The 12,722-nt window shown below is 36.4% G+C and overlaps 1 long non-coding RNA gene across 3 annotated transcripts; it reads right to left on the bottom strand.

Moving 5' to 3' along the window:
• Positions 1–6,135: 6,135 nt before the first annotated feature.
• LOC113322364 lies at positions 6,136–12,395 on the bottom strand. Of its 3 annotated transcripts, XR_003347112.1 has the most exons (4): positions 12,254–12,395; positions 10,564–10,868; positions 8,823–9,472; positions 6,136–7,348 (listed from the first exon to the last, which is right to left on the bottom strand). It is a non-coding gene; the product is annotated as an uncharacterized LOC113322364 (long non-coding RNA). The 3 variants fall into 3 exon arrangements; XR_003347113.1 differs by lacking the exon at positions 6,136–7,348 and having other exon boundaries at positions 8,059–9,441; XR_003347111.1 differs by lacking the exon at positions 6,136–7,348 and having other exon boundaries at positions 8,059–10,868.
• Positions 12,396–12,722: the final 327 nt, after the last annotated feature.

Genomic DNA, 12,722 nt, shown 5'->3' with positions numbered 1-12,722 from the left:
AAGAATAAAGAGAAATGGAGAGAGAGCATCTTCTTTTCTTATACCGTTTTGTGGTCTAAATTTGTCTGCTGCACTGCCATTCACGATCACTGAATTTTAAAATGAAGAGAGACATCCAACTCTTCCACTTTAAGCTAAAACCAGCTCCCTCCAACAAATCTAAACATGCACATTGTCAAAAGCCTTTTCTATATCTATTTTGCACAGAACTTCAGGAATTTTTGCTTGAAGTCTAGCATTGATAAGTTTCCATGCAATAAGAATTTCATCTTGGATTTCCTTCCTTGGATGAAAGCCACTTGGTACTGGAGATGAGTTGTGGATAGACTTTCTTGAATCTTTCAGCATGGATACTATCTTATATAAGCTGCTCACTAAGCTTATTGTCCTGAAGTGTTGCATTTTGTTTGATTCCTCTCTCTTGGAATTTGGATAATAAAAGCACAATTAATCCTCCAGTCCATCTTCTTCTCTTTATGAAATTGTTTGATCATTGCCATTACATCATTTTTTATAATTGGTCAAGCCACTTTATAGAACTCAAATGGATAGATATCTGGACCAAGTGATCTGTTTCTACCATAATTCTTTATGGTTGTCCACACTTCTTGTTCTTCAATGGGTATCTTAAGCCATATTTTTTCCTCCTTGGATATTTTTGGGAAATCAGAAGAATCTAGCTGAGGTCTCCATTCATGATTTGCATTGTTCTGATATCTTCTTACTTAAAATTGTATTGTTCCCAAATCTCCAATTTCAGAACGTTATTCCTCCTTCTTCCACAATTTGCAATCTGATGAAGTTGTGTTCTCTCTCTTTCAAATTCCTTACTTTGGCTCTTGTGAGCTATTTCCTGTGCTCTTCTGATCTAAGGGTTTTAAAGTTAGTCTTCAACTTTGCTCTTTCAACTTTCAACAAATTCAGATTGTAAAAGAGTGGTGCTTTCCTCTTTCTTGTTTAGAGGATCAATATTGGAAATCAATTCATGTTTTTGACTCACAAAGTTTTCGTACTGCTCCTTACTCCACCTTTTTAGAAAAGATTCAAATTTTGAAGTTTCTTTTCAAAGATGAAGCTTGGATGGCTATTGAATATCATTACATTCCACCAAATTTCTAAGTTTTTCAAGAAAGTGGGGTTTGATAACTAGGAGATTTCTAACTTGAAAGGAACTCTATGTCTCATGATATTACTTGCTGACAAGAGAACTTTAGCATGATTTGAAGAGTTTCTTGAAAGATTTCTTTGCGTCACATTGGGAAATTTGCTCTCAAATACTTTGGAAATGATCAGTATGTTCAATCTGCAAAGTATAGGATTCTCCTGCATATTAGACCAAGAAAACAAAAACCCTCCTACTGGTAAATCTCTGAGATTTTTATGAGAGGCCATAAACTCATTAAAAAGTCTATTTCCCAGTCTTGGCCAACCCGACTTATTTATCTTCTAGTTCCTTCTAACTGCATTAAAGTCACCAGCAATACACCAAGCTGGGGAAGCCCATCCTGCAATGAAATTCAATTCTTCCCAGAACTCTTTTCTGTCATCAGTGGTACATGGGGAGTAAATATTTCTCGAAGTCCACTCAAAGCCATCACTTTTGTAGACCAGTTTTAAATTTTGAATTGTCTAACATCCCTTCATATACACAATCCATCACTTCAGCATGGTTAATAGTCCTCTTGAAAGACCCATAGATGGAACCATTCTCCAACTGTTTCTTTCATTCCCCGTAATTGATTTACTAACCAATATGTTAGTTTCATCATCTTGGTTTCTTGAATGACCACTGCAACTGGCTTATGGTATTTGATCAAAGATTTAATATCCTCCATTTTATCTACAACATTTATCCCTCTAGCATTCTAGGTGATTATCTTAGGCTCCATTGATAACTGATTGACACCCTTCAATAATTGCTACTTTTTTTCCAATTCATTCTCCTGAGACTGGTCATTTGAATTTCAAAGATTTCTCTCATGTGTTTCTATAATTTCTGCTAATATTTTCTAAACTTGTTGAGTCTTTCTCATTAGCTTGATGGTTCAAAGGTTTCAACTAAGTTCCATCAACATCTCCACGGTATTGAAAATTATATCAACATTCTTGTTGGAATTTGGCCTCAAATTGTTGATATCAAAGAAATTTTCCCATTGTTAACTTGTAAGAGTGGAGGGTCTATAGGAATCGGTTGTTGAGGAAGATGTACCAACAAAGCTTGTGCATCTTGATTGATCCCACTAATTGTCATGTACCAGGGGTAGGATAGAAAGGGTAATTGTAGTAGTTTATTATTATTGTAAGGGTAGTCCGGGTACTCGTATCGTGGGTCATTTCTACATGTATATAGGATATCTTTGTTGTAAGGGGAAGGAATAATCAATGAATTAATCTTCTCCCAAGTATTTTATCTCTCTGTCTATGTCTTCTTCCTTACCTAATTCGCCTGTTTCTCCTTCTAACCCTCTGATTCCTTCTATCCTTCTTCAATAATTTCTAACCCTATCAATCTGATCGATTTTTGTATATCCAATTGCAGTGATGTCCACTACAAAGCGGTATCAGAGCAGTCGATTCTGCGACTGCAAATATGGTAACCCTCACAGAAATTGAAGAACTATCCCTTAAAATTGATAAGTTAGTAAATCTAACTGAAATTGAAGAACTATCGCTCCGAGTTGATACGTTAGTGTTAGCTCTGGATGAGATATCGAAAGAGTTGGGTGATTTCCAAAGTAAACCATCTCCGGAGTTTTTAGCCAGATGGAAGAAATTTTTAACAACAAAAGCAAAACAACTTCTTCTGCTGGAGCATAGGATATATGTGAGTGAATTTACTGATGAAGACTGGAAATCTAACTCGTTTGAAAGCTTCGAATTAGTTGGATCGGTGATAAAGAAGGTGCCGCTAATTGTGAAAGTAATCGATGAGATACTTGTAGCAACTCCTGTTGATTTAAATTCAGCTAGTAATTTCACTCAACAATCTTCAAATCCACCAGTACCAGAGGCGTCAGATGGAGTTTTAGGTTCTTTTCCAGCTAGAAATCGTTCTCTCCAATCGGGTGAATCGCAGATGACCGAGGATGAAATTGTTTTCAAATCGAAATCAATTTCACTTTATTCAGGTGATCTGAGTTCAGTTGAAGGTAGTCTCTAAGGATCTGGTGGTATTGAGAAGACTCAGAAATACAAGTCGACTACAATGTTTTTAGATTACCAAGAAGGTAAAACCATTCCTTTGCTTATTAGAGTTGGATAGGGATGTTTTTCTTCATTTCGAGAGGGATGATTATGTGAGAAAATTCAGTAAAAATATTTCACTCCCATTTATGGAGATGTGTAACGAAAAGTTCAATGTTCATAAGGTATTATTTGTTATCGACAACAAGCTGTGTAGTAGAAATTATTTTTGCCGTGGCTTTGATTTGGGTAGAACCTTATTTGATCGTGGAAAAATGTTTGAGTGGAAGAGGATATGTTCTCATTACAATAGCAGTAGTTTTCATTTCAGTTTTGGTACACTTATTTTGGGTTCGCTTGCTCTTAATGGGTTCATTTTAGAGCGTAGTTAGAGTGCAAATTTTATTTCTGATCTAATTCTAAACTTGAGTACCATCTGGATTTGTTAATTAAGTATTCAAATGGGTTTGAATGGGTAAAAAATGGATACAAGCGTGTTTTCAGCAAGCTTTTTGAAGAGCAACCACATCAGAATAATTTTGTTTGCACCATTTCGAGATCTTATGTGACAATGAAATGTGTGTCTGGCAGCGCTTGTGACCTAAGTCTTCATATTCATTCCAACAGTAGATGGAGTTTTAAGGGAAATGTGGGCTTTCTAAAGTTACAGCTGAGATATTGTTTACAAACAATTGTGTACGAAGAATTCTGAACGGTGCAAGAGGTTTCCGTTGTAGCATGTATGTTACTGGAAAGGTATTTGATCGAGGAAGGTGGCTAGGATCGATTATAAGTATTTATGAATTATGCTTGAATATTCTTACTTATGAATTATTAGGGGAGCATGCAATTGTGCTTGTGTTTGGTAATAATAGTGACAGTCGGGTTGTTTGCAAGTTCCTTGAAGAAATGTTGCATCAAGGTAATCTTCTATGGATGTTCGAGAACACTCATGAGCTTAAGGACCAAATTTTTGGTAACTGTAAAAAGAGTTTCAGCTGTAACAAAGGGTATCTTAAACTGCAGCTGGGACATGGTTTACTTGAAATGTATGAGAGTGTAATGGGCAGTTTGAGTAGTGGAAGTTTCCTCTTTTTCAGCCGGATTTCGATGAAAGAGTATTTGATAGAGGAAAGTTGCTGGAGTTGATTATGAGGAGTGCTAAATTCTTCCTAGATACTCTTGTTCCTTGTATATTTGTTCTTAAGGTGTCAAAATTAATAGTTAAATACAGTGGGAATGTGTTCTTATTTGTTATAAATGGTGGCAGTTTATGGAGTTGTTTGATGAAACCTTACGGCAAGTTAATATTTTCTGTCCTATTGTGAGTCTTCATATGATAAAGGAAAATAAATCTGGCAAGGTTCAAGAACTTTTTTATCAGTTGCTTGTTGGGGATAACAGTCCTATTCAGATGGGGGCTCAAAAATATGGAAACACCTAGGGCTGCACAACGGGTAGGGTGGGTAGGATATGGCCTATACCCGCCACCCTACCCGTTTACTGGCGGTTAAGAAAATCTTTACCCGCCACCCTACCCGCCAAATAATGGATAGGGTAGGATACGGTTAAAAAACTGGCGGGTATGGTAGGATTGGCGGGTATGAGTAGGGTATGTGCACCCCTAGATAGGGTGGGTAGGATATGGCCTACACCCGCCACCCTACCCGTTTACTGGCGGTTAAGAAAATCTTTACCCGCCACCCTACCCGCCAAATAGTGGATAGGGTAGGATACGATTAAAAAATTGGCAGGTAGGGTAGGGTTGACGGGTATGGGTAGGGTACGTGCACCCCTAGAAACACCCTCACCAGTAAGTGTTATGCTTCTAGTGGGGAAACTGATCATCGTAGGGAAATTTAACTATTTGGTTTTCTCATCTCAGTTGGGTTTCATTGTGTTCTCTCTCGAGTTATGGAGTATGGGAAATGACCATGATTATGTATTGATTTTCACTGAGTTACAACCTGGAGCACCTTGCTGTATTGGTTTTGGTACCCGGGAATGGTGTTTAAGCTGGAGGAAATCCCTTGTAAGAGTGGTGGGAATCATGGCGATGCTTGTTGTATTTAAGAGTGACATTTACGAAGGAGCCAGTGGAGTCACTGATCGTACTGTGCTTGGTAAAGACATGTTTGATAAAGGGCTCAACCATTGGTACAAGGAAGTAGTGGGTGAAATAATAGAACAACTAAAGCATGGGGTGTTTAGTGGTGATAAGGAAGTCATATGTAGGAACTCATGGAAGTCTTGTGACAATGTGGAGGTTAACAGGAATAACCGAGCATTGGAGATGCAGTTAGAAGGCATCCTGTCCTTTCCAAGTTCATGGAATGTGGGGTATGGGAGTTGGATGTTGTACAAATACTCGACATGCATTAAAGTTTCAACTCAACATTCAATCCAATATCACATCACCAGGGATACTCTGTTCAAGTTGGTTGTTGTACAGGTACTTCTTTTCACCACATTACATGGATTCCCCCTATATAGACTATACAGTAAAGGGTGTCTAGTCGTCCTTGGATGGTTTTGTCCAGAGTTATTCACCAAATTAGCTGCTTCACCTCAACTCATTACAATTCATCACCCTCGATCAGCTGGTAATAGCAAAGGACCTCTTATTCTCATGGGTGCTTTCACATTCAGTAGCAGTGACATTTTTGAAGTTATTCATGGTTGCGATAGGACCTTGGCCAATGTTAGAACTACAAGTTATGCTTCTTTTAGTACCTACTGGACAGCGACTTATGATACGACGGACCAGAAAATTTTGCTTTCATCGGGTCGGGTTACGGGTCGCTTGGACCAGAGAATTTTGCTTTCATCAGGTCGGGTTACGGGTCGCTTGGCAAGCTCATACTCCCTAATACGCCACCCTAATACGCCACTAAAGTAAAAAAATTCGTTAAGTCATAATCCTGCACACAGTAGAAATCCATTAGTCTCAAAGTCATAATCCATTAGTCTCAAAGTCAAGATTCCATGAGCATATGTCCCGTACCATAATACTCATGAAATTCAACAAGGATCCTAATTTCAAAAATAAGAGTCGGCCAGTTCCCCAACACAAAGACGGCCAATTGCCAAAATTAACAAGTTGCCCAAAAGTAACAGACGGCCGGTTGCCAAAATTAAGACGGGCCAATTGCCCAAAAGTAACAGACGGTCGGTTGCCAAAATTAAGACGGGCCAATTGCCCAAAAGTAACAGACGGTCGGTTGCCAAAATTAACACGGGCCAATTGCCCAAAATTAACACGGGCCAATTGCCTAAAATTAACATATGGCCAGTTTCCAAAATTAACATATGGCCAGTTTCCAAAATTAACATATGGCCCAATTGCCCAAAAGTAACAGTAGAGTGCAGTCACATTAGAGTAAATTTAGTCTTGATCTACAAAAGGTTTAGCTTACTAGGATTTTAAATAAATAACCACCAAACACTGATGATAAGTCGGTAGCAAAAGCAAGATCTGTATACTTGACCAAATCCACTCTCATCCATACCGTTAAATAGAATGGGAAAACCGAAACAGCGGACTATTATCCACTGAGCATCAAAAAGAAAAGTATAATACAAACTGATAATAATCCACTAACTGAGAATAGGTGTTTAGTTCAAATTTCATTATGTCACCAAAGATCATTAAACTACATAAAACGTTGGGATATATTTAAGTAAGTCCCCTAGTGTACCTAGATGATAGTTGACATCCATGTTTAAACTGATCCAAAACAAAAGCTAGACAAAAAAAAATTAAGTGACAAACATTTTGTCATTTCTGAACAAAGAGGATACATTTGCTTCTCATGATAGCACTTACTATTCACATCACCTAATTAAAGATTAAATATCCACTATAGTATGAATTTTTATCATTCTTACTGTTCAAATCATTTAGATATTTTTTTAAGCGTTAGTCCATGTCTTACCTTAATGGACTTGTCAGTACTTGCACCCAAAAGATACTTGAGTTTCTTGCTCCTATCCCGACCAAGCACCGGATCCGTGTGTTTACCATAGCTTGCTCACAGCAAACACAGTACAAATGAGACAAAAATGGTGTTCACGCTTACCATCTCATTCATTATTTGCCAAGCTCTAGCACAAATATTTAACGGGTACGGATAACACCTCCGACTAAAAGCTGCGAACATTGTACCTTTTCACAGTGATATATCAAAAAAAAAAATCTTGAAATTATTCATTGGTACATTAGAATAGCAGTTGCTCAATCAAGAGTTCCAGGGTGAGCATATATATTACTATATAAAACAAAATAACAAAGTTGTGAGACCCCTAGGGTAAAATTCAAGTTACTACTACCCATTATAATTCGAAGAACAATATATACTAACTAAATTTATACAAACATATACATATAAGACCATTTTAATATTTTTTAACTTAAAACAGACATTTCCCTTTTTAGGAATTTTGTCAAACAACCGTGGTGTATCATTTGATTCCCTTAACACTTAAAGGAACAGACTAGTAAGGTATTCACATAGCATTTTCATTATTATTAATTTCAACCAAATATTAGCCCAGACAGCCATAACTGAGCTAATAAACAGGGGTCAAAAACAATATTTTCCTAAACCCACGTAGTACCGTTCCGTACTAGTAAATTTACAAGAACCTCATGCTGCCAACAACAATTATACCATCAGCACAACCATTCAACCAGATTAAGCAACAATGACGATATCAAATTCAACCCATTGTTAAACACACATTTGCACATGCTGAGATGATCAACAGATAAACTAACACATGCATTTTAGTCATTACTACATTGCAACAATTTTCATTTATTGAATTCAAAGATTCTGATTTCAAACCCACCACAGATTCTTCAATTAACAGAGATGATTCGGAAGTCATCATTGTTTAATAGATCGAAATCCAACACCATACAAAAATATCAAAGGAAAGAAATGGTTAGACATCGACTTACGGATGATTTTATATGCTTACATCAAACCGAATTATTACATGTTTAACTGTAGAAAATTCCTTGCTTGGTGTAGTTATCATGATCTATTCATCATGAAAATGGGTTCTACATACCCAATAATCAGAGAAATCCATGAAATCTAAGCACTCAATTAAAGGTCTGGAAAATCTGCCACGTTATACAAGTTCTACAAACTGTCTCTGCAATACATCAATTTTTGCTACTTTTCCTAGTCCGATTTTCCTGAAATTTTAGGCGAGCTTTCCTGACATGTAGGCATAACATATCCAAATTTCATCCCCATCCAACCACTGGACCTCAAGAAATCAGTAAAAAACCATAACAAACATTCTAGAGTTTACAAAATTGATTTACCATACAATCATGCAATTTCCTTTCCCAAAGCTTGTTAGAAGTGAATTATGTAGAGAACAACATACCCACTTTATATTTTAGAATAAGAACATGATTTTGTTGAAATCCCCAATTTCATGAATAGCCTTAATTCCTAAATTCTCAAATCAAAACATCAAAACATGAAACTGATGTTCTTTGCTAACTACCCATTGTTCTAAAAGATAGTTATTTCAACAATCCACACTCAACTCAAGCAAAAACAGATCCAAACGCAACGAAGGAAAATATATTATAATTTTATAAAGAGGAAGTTTCATACCTTCCATGCAAACAACACAAAGATCAACAAAAATGAATTAGTGGTTTTCCAAGCTCGACTCCTTTGATTTTTCGACAAATCCTCTAGAGTTCTAACCTTAGAAAATTTCAAGAGAAATCAACTCAGAAGAGAAGAAAAGCTATTCTGTTAAGGAAGGGAAGTTTCTCTTTCTTTTTCTTTTCTTTCATCATACATACCAAAGACCAAAGTTCCACCAAATCATCTCAAATGTTAACACATGTCCCATGACGTGGAGGAGTGCATGTGAAGTGATTTTAGCACCAATATTTATGTTCAAAGGCATCTCTAGAGTTAAGGGCACTCCCAAATGATATTATTATGATTTCCACCTCTAACATAGGAAATTAGACTCAGATAAAAGTTCAGGCTCTCGCACCATTACCCCCTTTAAAGAACTTCGTCCCGAAGTTCAATACAAAACAAGAAGTACAGAACATTACCTGTAATCGCAGTACAATAAAATCGCTGATGAGTCCAAACCTCACTGTTCCGAATGAACCGGAACTGCTCTGATATCAACTGTGACGGATCAGAGAATTTTTCTTCCAGCGGGTCGGGTTACGGGTCGCTTGGCAAGATCCTACTCCCTAATACGCCACTAAAGTAAAAAAATTCGTTAAGTCATAATCCTGCACACGGTAGAAATCCATTAGTCTCAAAGTCAGAATTCCATGAGCATATGTCCCATACCATAATACTCATATAAATCGACAAGGGTCCCAATTTCAAAAATAAGAGTCGGCCAGTTGCCGAAATAACAGACGGCCAATTGCCGAACTCAAAGACGGCCAGTTGCCGAACTCAAAAACGGCCAGTTGCCAAAATTAACACGGGCCAATTACCCAAAAGTAACAGACGGCCAGTTGCCAATATTAACACGGACCAGTTACCCAAAAGTAACAGACGGCCAGTTACCAAAATTAACACAGGCCAATTGCCCAGAAGTAACAGACGGCCAGTTGCCAAAATTAAGACGGGACAATTGCCCAAAAGTAAAAGACGGTCAGTTGCCAAAATTAACATGGGCATATTGCCCCAAAGTAACAGACGGCCAGTTGCCAAAATTAACACGGGTCAATTGCAAAAAAATAACATACGGCCAGTTGCCAAAATTAACACGGGCCAATTGCCTAAAAGTAACAGTAGAGTGCAGTCACATTAGAGTAAATTTAGTCTTGATATACAAAAGGTTTAACCTACTAGGATTTTAAATAAATAACCACCAAAGACTGATGATAAGTCGGTAGCAAAAGCAAGATTTGTATACTTGACCAAATCCACTCTCATCCATACCGTTAAATAGAATGGGAACACCGAAATAGTGGACTATTATCCACTGAGCATCAAAAAGAAAAGTATAATACAAACTGATAATAATCCACTAAACTTAAAATAGGTGTTTAGTTCAAATTTCATTCTGTCACCAAAGATTATTAAGCTACATAAAATATTGGGATACATTTAAGTAAGTCCCGTAGTGTACCTAGATGATAGTTGACATCCATGTTTAAACTGATCCAAAACAAAAGCTAGACAAAAAAAAATTAAGTGACAAACATTTTGTCATTTCTGAACAAAGAGGATACATTTGCTTCTCATGATAGCACTTACTATTCACATCGCCTAATTAAAGATTAAATCTCCACTATAGTATGAAATTTTATTATTCTTAGTGTTCAAATCATTTAGACAATTTTGTAAGTGTTAGGCCATGTCTTACCTTAATGGACTTGTCAGTACTTGCACCCGCAAGATACTTGAGTTTCTTGCTCCAATCCCGACCAAGCACCGGATCTGTGTGTTTACCATAGCTTGCTTGAGACAAAAATGGTGTTCATGCTTACCATCCCATTCACTATTTGCCAAGCTCTAGCACAAATATTTAACGGGTACATGTAACACCTCCGACTAAAAGCTGCGAACATTATACCTTTTCACGGTGATGATCAAAAACATGAAATCTCGAATTTATTCATTGGTACATTAGAATAGCAGCTGCTCAATCAAGAGTTCCAGGGTGAGCATCTATATTACCATATAAAACAAAATAACAAAGCTGTGAGACCCCTAGGATAAAATTCAAGTTACTACTACCCATTATAATCCGGAAGAACAATATATACCAACTAAATTTATACAAACATATACATATAAGATCATTTTAATATTTTTTAACTTAGAATTTTGTCAAACAACTGTGGTGTATCATTTGATTCCCTTAACACTTAAAGGAACAGACTAGTAAGGTATTCACATAGCATTTTCATTATTATTAATTTCAACCACATATTAGCCCGGAGAGCCATAACTGATCTAATATGCAACAGGGGTCAAAAAAAATATTTTCCTAAACCCACGTAGTACATTTCGTACTAGTAAATTTACAAGAACCTCATGCTGCCAACAAAAGTTATACCATCAGTACAACCATTCAACCAGATTAAGCAACAATGACGATATCAAATTCAACCCATTGTTAAACACACATTTGCACATGCTGAGATAATCAACAGATAAACTAACACATGCATTTTAGTCATTACTACATTGCAACAATTTTAATTTATTGAATTCGTAGATTCTGATATCAAGCCCACCACAGATTCTTCAATTAATAGAGATGATTCTCAAGTCATCATTGTTTAATAGATCGAAATCCAACACCATACAGAAATCTCAAAGTAAAGAAATGGTTAGACATCGACTTACGGATGATTTTATATGCTTACATCAAACTGAATTATTACATGTTTAACTGTAGAAAATTCCTTGCTTGGTGTACTTATCATGATCCATTTGGTTTGAATTTTTTACATCTTCTTCATCATGAAAATGGGTTCTACATACCCAATAATCAGAGAAATCTATGAAGTCTAAGCACTCAATTAGAGGTCTGGAAACTCTGCCACGTTATACAAGTTCTACAAACTGTGTCTCTGCAATACATCAGTTTTTGCTACTTTTCCTAGTCCGATTTTCCTGAAATTTTAGGCGAGTTTTCCTGACATGTAAGCATAACATATCCAAATTTCATCCCCATCCAACCACTGGATCTCAAGAAATCAGTAAAACCATAACAGACATTCTAGGATTTACAAAATTTATTTACCATACAATCATGCAATTTCCTTTCCCAAAGCTTGTTAGAAGTGAATTATGTAGAGAACAACATACCCACTTTATATTTTAGAATAAGAACATGATTTTGTTGAAATCCCCAATTTCATGAATAGCCCTAATTCCTAAATTCTCAAATCAAAACATCAAAACATGAAATTGATGTTCTTTGCTGACTACCCATTGTTCTAAAAGATAGTTATTTCAACAATCCACACCCAACTCAAGCAAAAACAGATCCAAACGCAACTAAGGAAAATATATTATAATTTGATAAAGAGGAAGTTTCATACCTTCCATGCAAACAACACAAAGATCAACAAAAATGAATTAGTGGTTTTCCAAGCTCGACTCCTTTGATTTTTCGACAAATCCTCTAGAGTTCTAACCTTAGAAAATTTCAAGAGAAATCAATTCAGAAGAGAAGAAAAGCTATTCTGTTAAGGAAGGGAAGTTTCTCTTTCTTTTTCTTTTCTTTTATCATACATACCAAAGACAAAGTTCCACCAAATCATCTCAAATGTTAACACATGTCCCATGACGTGGAGGAGTGCATGTGAAGTGATTTTAGCACCAATATTTATGTTCAAAGGCATCTCTAGAGTTAAGGGCACTCCCAAATGATATTATTATGTTTTCCACCTCTAACATACGAAATTAAACTCGGATAAAAGTTCAGGCTCACACAGATGAAGATGGTGGTTTGTTAACCTTGAGATAATAAGCAACAGTGGCTTGATTATTTTGGAAAGCAAAACCACT

This window comes from Papaver somniferum, chromosome 11 (assembly GCF_003573695.1).
Source record: "Papaver somniferum cultivar HN1 chromosome 11, ASM357369v1, whole genome shotgun sequence".
Taxonomy (NCBI): domain Eukaryota; kingdom Viridiplantae; phylum Streptophyta; class Magnoliopsida; order Ranunculales; family Papaveraceae; genus Papaver; species Papaver somniferum.
Note: the sequence above shows the minus strand (reverse complement) of the source record. Positions and strands in the feature narration are given on the sequence as shown.